This window comes from Triturus cristatus, chromosome 12, assembly GCF_964204655.1.
Source record: "Triturus cristatus chromosome 12, aTriCri1.1, whole genome shotgun sequence".
NCBI lineage: Eukaryota > Metazoa > Chordata > Amphibia > Caudata > Salamandridae > Triturus > Triturus cristatus.
The window spans coordinates 457,652,059-457,662,074 of NC_140595.1; the positions used below are offsets into that span (position 1 = coordinate 457,652,059).

The 10,016-nt window shown below is 45.7% G+C and overlaps 1 long non-coding RNA gene across 1 annotated transcript in view; it reads left to right on the forward strand.

The window, feature by feature from the left end:
- The window catches only part of LOC146776100 (uncharacterized), a 94,659-nt gene extending 85,422 nt beyond the window's left edge, over nt 1-9,237 (forward strand). Inside the window, exon 5 of the long non-coding RNA XR_014971984.1 lies at nt 8,566-9,237. This is a non-coding gene — a long non-coding RNA (uncharacterized LOC146776100). The remainder of the gene's footprint in view (nt 1-8,565) is intronic.
- Nucleotides 9,238-10,016: the final 779 nt, after the last annotated feature.

Here is a 10,016-nt window from a genome sequence, read left to right on the forward strand (position 1 = left end):
CAGGAAGACCTTCTTTTAGGGTCCACTCTGGATGCCGGGCTAGCCACATTCTCCATGCTCGGGTGCAAATATTCTTTGCCACGCTTTTGATGAATGGGCTCTGTGATAGTAGTACATATGACGTGTTGTGGACTTATAATGCGTTCCTCTTCTGGTTCTTCCCGTGAGGGGTTGAAGGTTTGACGGGTTAAGGCGTCTGCTTTTTTGTTGTCCTTCCCTGGTCTATATGTGACTCGAAAATCATACTCGGCAAAAAACAGGGTCCATCTCAGTTGTCTTGGGGAGAGATGACGGGCGGCGGTCATAAATTGAAGATTACGGTGGTCCGTATAAATCGTAACAATATGGCGAGCCCCTTGGAGGAAATGTCTCCATTCCTGAAAAGCGTCTTTGATGGCCAGAAGCTCCTTTTCGGCTATCGTATAATTACGTTCCGCCGGATTGAGCTTCCTTGATCGATACGCCACCGGGTGTAGTTGTCCTGTGTCGACATGTCGTTGTAACAAGACGGCCCCTACCGCAAGGTCAGAAGAATCCGCCTCCACGATGTAGGGTTGGTTGGGGTCCGCATGTACTAGAACCGGAGCTGAGGTGAACGCTTCTTTCAGAGCCTCGATCCCTTGTTGTGTCTCCTCGGTCCAACGAAAAGGACTCTTCTTTTTTAACAACTGAGTGAGGGGGGCAGCTAGTGATGAGAAATGGTGGATAAACCGACGATAAAAATTGGCGAAGCCTAGAAAGCATTGGATGTCTCGGATGTTCCCAGGGATCGGCCAATCTCTTACCTCGGCTATCTTCCTTTCAGCCCTTTTTTGTCCCCTGGGGGTCAGCATTACCCCCAAAAATTCCACTGTTGTCACTCCAAACTAGCATTTGCTAATCTTGCAATAAAGATGGTGTTTGTGCAGGGTCTGAAGTATGGTACGGACATGACGGGTGTGACTCTCAACGGTGGGTGAGTATATCAGGATATCATCAATGTACACTACGACATAGTGGTCCAAGTACTCACGTAACACATTGTTCAGAAAATATTGAAACGCAGCTGGGGCGTTGCAGAGCCCAAAGGGCATAACCAGATATTCGTAGAAGCCGAAACGTGTTTTAAAGGCCGTCTTCCACTCATCTACCCTGCGCATTCTCACGAGGTGGTAGGCCCCCTTTAAATCCAAGCGAGTATAGATGACTGCATCTTTCACTTGCTCCAGCAAGACGGGAATCAGGGGCAAGGGGTACCGTTTTTTTACCGTAATGGCATTTAAAGCCCTGAAGTCAATGCAAGCCCTCAACTCTCCATTGACCTTAGGAATAAAAAACAGAGGGGAAGCTGCTGGAGATTTGGAGTGTCGTATAAAGCCCAACACCAAATAGTTGTCTAGATACGCCCTTAAATGCTTGTTCTCTGGTTCCGTTAGGGCGTAAACCCGTCCTGTGGGAACAATGGCTCCCGGGACCAAATCTATCTGGCAATCGTATTGCCGGTGAGGTGGGAGCATTTCTGCCTTCGTATCGTTGAACACGTCGGCCAAATCCTGGTATTCACATGGCAGTGTAACTGGGTGTACGGCAGCTGTAGCAATATGATGCAACGTAGACAATACATGAGATGGGCTCCTCATAGGGGAAACACAATTCTTGGAACAGTAAGCAGAAGTATACTGTATGGTGTTCTCTGTCCAGGCCACTTGGGGGTTGTGCAACCGCAACCAGGATAACCCCAATATTATGCCGTATTGAGAGGCTTGTATCACATTGAAGGCCAGCATCTCCGAGTGCTCCAGGCCCTGGCGCACTTCCAAAACACCCGTCTGATATCGGATAGGCCCTGCTTCCAAACACCTTCCGTCTACGGCCAATACGGCCTCTGGTAGTTCTTTGGCATGCAGAACCAACCCCAGTGTTGAGGCCTTCTTGCCATCGATAAAACATCCAGTTGCACCGGAGTCCAACATGGCCGATACCTGACACCACTCCCCCATTATATACAGGGAAAGTTTTAGAAAAAAATGTTGTCTGGTACCCGGGTCTTCATTGCTGAGTGAGGGGATGTAGATAGGGCTTGAGGAATCCCCTCCTTCTTTCCTCAAGCTACGGCGTTTCCCGCGAAGTAGCAGCCACTTGTTTGCGAGCGTCGGAGCGAGGATTTCTCCCTCGCAGGGTACATTCCTTGATAAAATTTCCTTTCTTTCCGCAGTATATACAGAGGCCCTTTTTCCGTCGGTATTCTCTTTCCTCTTGGGTAAGAGTTGACCGAACTGCTCCAATTTCCATAGGTTCCGATCTGGTATTATGTGAGCTGTTCGTGGGCCTTGGGGCATCCAAACGCCACGAAGAGCGATCTCTGCGCTTGTGTTCTCCGCGTCTTTCAGTAAGGCGATGAACCAGACGTAAGACCATGTTGATTAGATCTTCACAAGTAGCAGGTTGGGGTTCAATCTGAGCCAGCACGTCTTTCATCTCTTCTCGGAGTCCTTGATGAAAGATGGCTGCTTGTTTAGCCTCTGGCCATTGCGTCTCGGTAACCAACCGGCGAAAGTCATTCAAATAGACTATGAGGTCCCGGTTTCCCTGTCTTAACTCCAATAAATCCTTGTCTGCTGAGAGCGTGGCGGTCCTACGATTGAAGGTTTTTTTCAAAATCTTTTATGAATGAGTCCCAATCATAGAGCAAAGGGTCGTCTCTTTTAACTAACGGAACGGTCCACTGTGCCGCATCTCCTGCGAGGTAAGAGATCAGGAAGGCAACCCTAGCGTGGTTGGTAGTGAACGCCTTGGGCCTACAAGAGAAATGTAACATGACTTGGGTGAGAAAGACCTGCACCTTGCTACTATCGCCATGGAAGCGCTCTGGGGTGGCCAAAGGGACTGGCGTGGGTATTTCTACTACCAAAGGGGGAGCGGGAGAAGCGAAAGACACTCCTGCGCTGAAGGGATTCCTTTGCATCCTTTCTACCGTGGGCGGTTTCTGCCCTAGAAGCCGCCAACTCTGTCTGAACTATCTGCAACGCCGCCACCAGATCCTCCAGGGTGGCCATGTCTCAACGTATGACCGGGAGGATTTGAATTCTTGGACCGCTTACTCTGCTGTAGCCTGGAATCCTCAGGATCGAACGTTGCAAGTAATGGTCCACCTCTCGACAACACCACGGTCTGAATTTGTTTACACAGACTCCATGGAGTGGTCAAGCGGGGGAAGGGTAGGAAGGGGACAGCGGGGTGGGAGACCTGAAATGACAACCAAACAACTATAAGTAAACCGCAGCAGTACACAGCAATCTTCTTGTCCCCGCATTAACCCTTACTAAGGAAGGCTGGTCTAGCAGTATTTCATACCTGTAAAGAAAGAAATATCTCCTCGGCTAAGTCTGGCAGTGTCACACACCTGGCTGCATGCTGTTAGTTCTACAGGAAGAATATCAGGGTAAATACTTGCAAGACATAAGCAAACCCAAGCGAGGCGAACATAGGAAGTGGCAACCTACCTATATAACCTTTCTGTAGATTGAAGCAGGGGGGGGAAGAGCCGTCCACCTGCTCACTCGCTACACCTCTGCTAGGGGATATATAGATAAAGGAGCCAGCATGAATTACACAAACATTGCACACATTTCATAGACTTAAACAGAACCCAATCCATTCAGCCTCTTCAATGAGTCTTGGATAGGACTTATTAGTCGGGGAACATCAGCTTGTATGCAAGCAAATAAACTTGATACCACTCTGTTTCTTGTAGTTTCTAGTTGGTGATTATCAATAGTGTTTTTACGTAAATTAACTCAATCCTTAGCTTTCCTTGTAAGAGCCATGTAAAGCTCCCAAACAGGAAAAGCGAACTTGGGCAATCCTGCCCCACGAAAGGAAACACAGGGCGCCGTCCCTGCAAGAGCAGAAGAGTGCTCGCCAACAGGGAAAGGCGAAGTGGGCAATCCTGCCCCACGAAAGGAAACACAGGGCGCCTTCCCTGCAAGAGCAGCAGAGTGCTCGCCAACAGGGAAAGGCGAAGTGGGCAATCCTGCCCCACGAAAGGAAACACAGGGCACCTTCCCTGCAAGAGCAGCAGAGTGCTCGTCAACAGGGAAAGGTGAAGTGGGGTCCACGAAGAAAGAACGCTCTGCAAGGAACCGGCAATTGGTTCCGCCAACAGAGCGTTCCTATTGTTATTAGTTGTCCCCTATACAGCCACCAAAAATAAGCAGAGCGTTTAGCTGACCTGAGCAATGCGGGATATCAGTGTCGGTGCTTGAGCACCCTTACCAGCCTTGCTTCGAGCTCCGCTCCCTCCGGAAAAGTAAGCGGCAGCTTCTCGCCGCCATGGAAGCGCTTAAGACGCGCTGTCTTGCGCGCGTACTGACGTCGTTGACGTCATCGCGCCGAGTCTCCTGGGAATTGGAGTTCCTCAGAGTTTTGGAGCGCTGAAACGCGCTGAGTCAGTGTTCTTTCGGCTGCCAACCCCGTGAGCTGTAACAGTCGTATGCTGATGACACGGTTTTGATGGCCCTGACCACCAATAGCCTTCAGGGATGTTTGGATGCTTTTACCGAATATATGACGTCACTAGACCTGAAGGTGAATTATAAGAAATCCTTTGTCATGGTATGTGGGCCAAAATTAACAAAAACACGAAAATACACAGTGAATGGGACAGTTATTGAGAAGGTAAAGATTTTTTGTTATTTGGGGAATGTTTTTAACTCTAACTTAAACTGGGATCAACTTTTAGTATCCCGGGTGCAACAAACTTCAAGAGCCATCGAGGGGTTGTTTCGATTTGCGGCCAAACTTGGCCATGAGCCTGTTGCAGAGCTGATAACCCTGTACAAGTCAAAATGTCTGTCAGGAGCAACTTACGGTGCAGGAGTGTGGGGATATCAAAAGAGTACTCAGATCCAAATAATCGAGAACACATTTTTAAAGAGACTCTTATTTATCCCGTCCAGCTCCCCTACATCATTTTGCCACTCCGAGGTGGGCATGGATTATATTACAAACAGGATGCACATGGCACCCTTGCTATTATTGGGGGAAAATTTGGTCCTCAGAGGAACTTAATTTCTCCCAACTTATTATAAAAGATTGCATGAATTTAGATAATGCAATGGCGGTCCCCTGGTTACGCTACGTTAAACAAACTTTTTATAAGATAGGATTAGAAGATTTTTATGATAAGCCTGAGTGTATACCGCCAAACATGAAAATGTCCAAAAAAGAAGCTTTTGGATCTGAGCTGAGTATATCATCTAGGCTTACAGATAGACCGGACACGCATTCTTAAAACAGCAAAAAATGTATTTGTCTTTTAGCTTGTAGGGCAATGCACGTTTTTTAATTACAAGATTTCGCTTGGGCACACTGCACTTTCTTGTGGCCTTTCCAAAACAGGTGGGGTGGTGTGAGAGGCTACCCCCCTGTCCTTGTAATAACACAGCCCAACAAAATACCATGCACCTTATGCTATTTTGCACATTATATAAAGACCCAAGGGCGCGCTTTCTCAAACCAATTTTAAACGAAAATTGTTTCCGCTCCCATAAAGAGGGTTTTCATTATTTACACTCCTTAGTAAATGGTTAAATTTGTAGCTCTGTGCTTAGTTTTATAAAAATTGTTTTGATAATAAGGAAACGATATGCAATGTAAAAGTATGCAACTAGGTGTTTTGTCTCCGAAGATATTTTTTATGCTCTTTTGTACATATTGTCGTTTTTTATGATTGTTGGTTTTCTTTCTGAGCTTTTATGATTCATCTGGAATCGAATAAAGGTTTTTGACTGACTGGTAGCTTGGTCGAGCAGTAAGGCAGTATCAGAGGACAGTGTTAAGCATTTGATGTACACACTCAGTCAGCAAATTAATTCACACACTCAAGAACTGAACTCTAGGCCAAATGTTTTGTATAAAAAAATATATAGTTGTTTTATTTCTAGAACCAATCAAGCCTAGTACAGGTAAGCATATAAATACTTTGCAGTAGTAAATTACTTTTATGAACACAGTCAAAATTGCAGTATGACTTGCACTGGTTTTGGTTACCGTTTTAAGTAAGCAGTTTGCAACACATTGCAGGTATAGTACATTCAAATGAATGGGCTTTTTAAGAAAAATGCAGTGAATTACTTTTCAGATTGCTTTTGCTAACACAAGGTTGGATCCTAGATTCAGCCCTGGGACATTTCCTGAAACAGGTGAGTAAATGCGTTTTAGTTAGAGGTACGATTTTTAAAGAATATTATTGCATTTCAAAAGTTGACACAGAAACTTTTTCACATAGAATCACCAATGTTATCCTATGGGAGGAAATTCACTTAGCAGGTAAGTTATGTTAAGGATACTTTTTCTTACTCAGTGCTGGATACCTAGATTCAGCACTGGGACATTTCCTGAAAACAGTTTTTTGTTTATTTGGCTGATTTTTAAAGTTATCCTATGGGAGGAAATTCACTTAGTAGGCAAGTTACTTTTGCGTTACTATTGTAATCTAGTGCTGGACTCCTAGATTTAGCACTGGGACATCTACTTAAAACAGGTAAGTAATTACGTTTTTGTAGTTTGTACGATTTTTAAAGAATATTCTTGTATTTCAAAAGTTGACACTTGGAAACTTTTTCACATAGAATCACCAATGTTATCCTATGGGAGGAAATTCACTTAGCAGGTAAGTTTCTTTTTAGTTACTTTTCTTACTCAGTGCTGGACACCTGGGTTCAGCACTGGGACCTTTCCTGCAAACACTTGACAAATTCCGGTCAGGTTATTTGTGCGATTTTTAAGGAATATTCTTAGTTTTCAAAAGTCGACACTGAGAAAAAGTGTCAATGTTATCCTATGAGGAAAAAGAGGTTATCTGTTTCCAGGTAGGTAATTGGTCTTTTGAGTTAGGGTTCTGGGGTAAGACTCAGGGGTCCCCCAGGGTCAGTGATGCACTGTTGTTGCACCCGCATTGGCACTAGGGCGGCCGGGTGCAGAGTGTTGAGGCCCAATGTTATCCTACGGAAGATAGGGGGGCTCTGGTTGGTGGCAGCCGGCAAGCAGGCCACGGGGATGTGGGAGCAAAGCTCCTAGGGTTAAGCTCAGGGCAAGTTGGGGAGAAAGTTAGCACAAAAGGGGCACCCTCAGCGGCGCTAGGGCAGCCGGGTGCTGTTTTGAGGTCGGGTGCCCTGTTGATTTCAATGGGGATTCTCCGGGACAAAGAAACACTGCAGGCTCGGGGACGAGGATCTTCCAGGAGTGACCACCACTTCGAGGGGTAAGTTGGGATGTAGAGGGATGGTTAGGCACTGCTGGGTTGGGCACACAAAGCCGTGGGGCTAGGGTGCAGGGATGCCTTTAGACGTCGGATTTTCTTACCCGCTCTGGTCGCGGTAGGGGGGTCCTCTGGATTGAGGCTGTAGACGTCGTCTGGAGGCTTGAGGCAGGTCAGGGGTCATCGGATCTCGGGTCAGGATCGCCGGGGGGACCTCCTCGTGGTGTTTGTTCCCTCCAACACGGGCCGGGCTTGGCGGGTGCAGAGTGTGCTAGATTCGTGGTTTGTGGCTGGCACCAGAAGCTGCAGTTTAAACACGTCCTGTGTTCACTGGAGAAACAGCTTGGAAAGTGAATGCAGGCAGGTCCTCCGGGGTTTTTGAGGTTGCTGGCCGCTAGACACGCCGGGGTTTCGCAGGAGCAGGTTCGAGGGGAGACAGGCCTGTAGGGCTGGGGACAAGTCAGTGGACGTCGTCCTCTTGTTAACTCTGCACGGGTTCTTGTCCTTCTTCTTCTTTTCTTGTGGTTGCTGTTTCTGAGGAAGGAAGGTTCAGGGTGCCCCTAAATACAAAATTTAGGGGCGTTACAGGTAGGTAAAGGGCAGGGACCAATGGCTCCCTTCCCTGGGGTGAGTACAACCCCCTATTCTGCCACTCTCCAGTGGGAAGGGGCAGGAGCCTGTCCCTGGTTGGCTGGGTCCCCTCATCCTCAAGATGGCGGGGACTCGAGGCTGTGCTTTACCTTGCCTCCCCCACCTTAGGGGTGGAGTTGGCAGAGGTGGGCACACCTCTCTTCCTCACTTGCTTTTCCCACTGGTTCTCCTGCCCAAAGTGGGGGGTAAAACCAGTGGGGACCAGTTGCTGAGTACAACAAGTGGTCTGGAGAAGCTCACAAAGGCGGCAGGCCTTTGAAGCTTCCCCAGCCCATCCTGGGGGAGGGGACCTAGTGATGGAGCGGGTAAAATGTTTTCTTTTTATATACCCAATCCATTTATATAAGTCTATATTAAAATGACTAATAATGAATTCTAATAATTAATTGAATGACGTGATGGTACTAAACCAACCTTATTAACCAAGAGAATACACGTGGGAATGCATTTGCATGGCTAATATAATAAGTGAACTAAGTTTGTATGCATATTAAAACGATAAGTGTTGCTTAGGCAGTGTTAATGTGATTTGCGCTTAAATAAACCAGCATTAACGGCTTTGAATGTTGCATATGGCTAGATAATTGCATACACATAAGGGTATTAGCAAGGGAATAACACTGTTTTAATCATTTCTATGTATTAATTACGATTTTGTGTTTCTTTGCTTAAAGTTGACTATTCTGGCCTACCAAAAGATGGCCGCCGACTGAATCGTAACTAAAGTACATGACTTCATCATTTGAACAATGGAGAAAGGCGCCTGCACTGACTTCGTTCGTGTCCTTTCCATGACCTGTCAGACCATGCCCATGAAGACTACCCTGGGCGAGGTGCCAATGTCCCTGAACGTGAAGCAATTGTTGCCAATGGGAAAAATGAACTACCGACATCCACCTATTTCCAACGGACTGATACATTTTTGACCTGGGAACAGCCTTTCCCATACACCTAATGTAGATCTTCGTCCACATGAGAACATTTGAAAATGTTTCCTAATGTATTGAGATGTATTCGAATTCAGCCAATCAGTGGCCTGGAAATAAAGAAAATGTTACTGTTATATGTAAATTTTAGTATAAATATTAGTAGTCTAGAGAGGGAAGGAACCCCTTCATCGCTGCTACTCTGAGATGCTACTCTATGCGACGCTCCATGCTGCTCTTCGCTAGAGATCCTTATGCTGATGGAAGAGGACGGGACTTTAGGACTCTGATGAACTTTCTGAGGACCATTTCTGACTTAGAAAACGACAATTAGCCAGAATAGGTAAATATGACAAGAGATAATATTGTATTATTAGGATTTAACCTGCATTTTAATTAGATAAAGAAAATCATTATTTGAAGAACTGTGTCGGGTGATTATTTCTTTGAAATGTGTATTGATTAATATAAGAGTTAAGCGCGTCATCAAATCCAATATCAACTAAATGATCTAATCGACCTCCGGATGGAGGAACTGGTAGGGTAAGTTCAGTAGAAGTGGTTTCCTCTATCCAAGTAAAGAACTGTAGTTCGGGATTTGAGATCCCTCTGTAGGCACGGATAGTTTGAGAGAATGAATGTTGGTGTTATGGGCCCCACCAGCGTGTGATGTGTGTATGTGCGTGTGACCGAGAAATCATTCCGTCCGTGGAAGCAGGGGGAGATTTTGTGTTCTGAACTGCACCAGTATTTCTGGTAGCAAGAGGATGGTTTTTATTGTTTTGGTTTGATGATTTTGGCATGTATATAGCTTATTGATTATTAATTGGTATTTGATAAATGTACTAACACTATGGGCCTCATGTAGGTAGCCAAATACCGGTCGGTAACGGCCGAAATTCGGTAAATATCCCGTTACCGACCGGTATTCAGACAAGTGAGATGTAGGAGTCCAAAAACCACTTTTCGGTACATATGAGGCGGTAAATACCGATTCATAGTTACCGAATTCTAAAATACCGATTCATATTTACCGAATACATTATTAACGAATCGGTAAATATGAAGTGGTAAATATGAAGTGGTAAAAATTTAAAATGACATGTAGGAGCAGTCGGTAATTAAGAAATCCAGGAAAATCGGTAAATAAGAGTCGGTAATTAACACGGATGGAAAGCAGGTGGTAACCATCAACAATG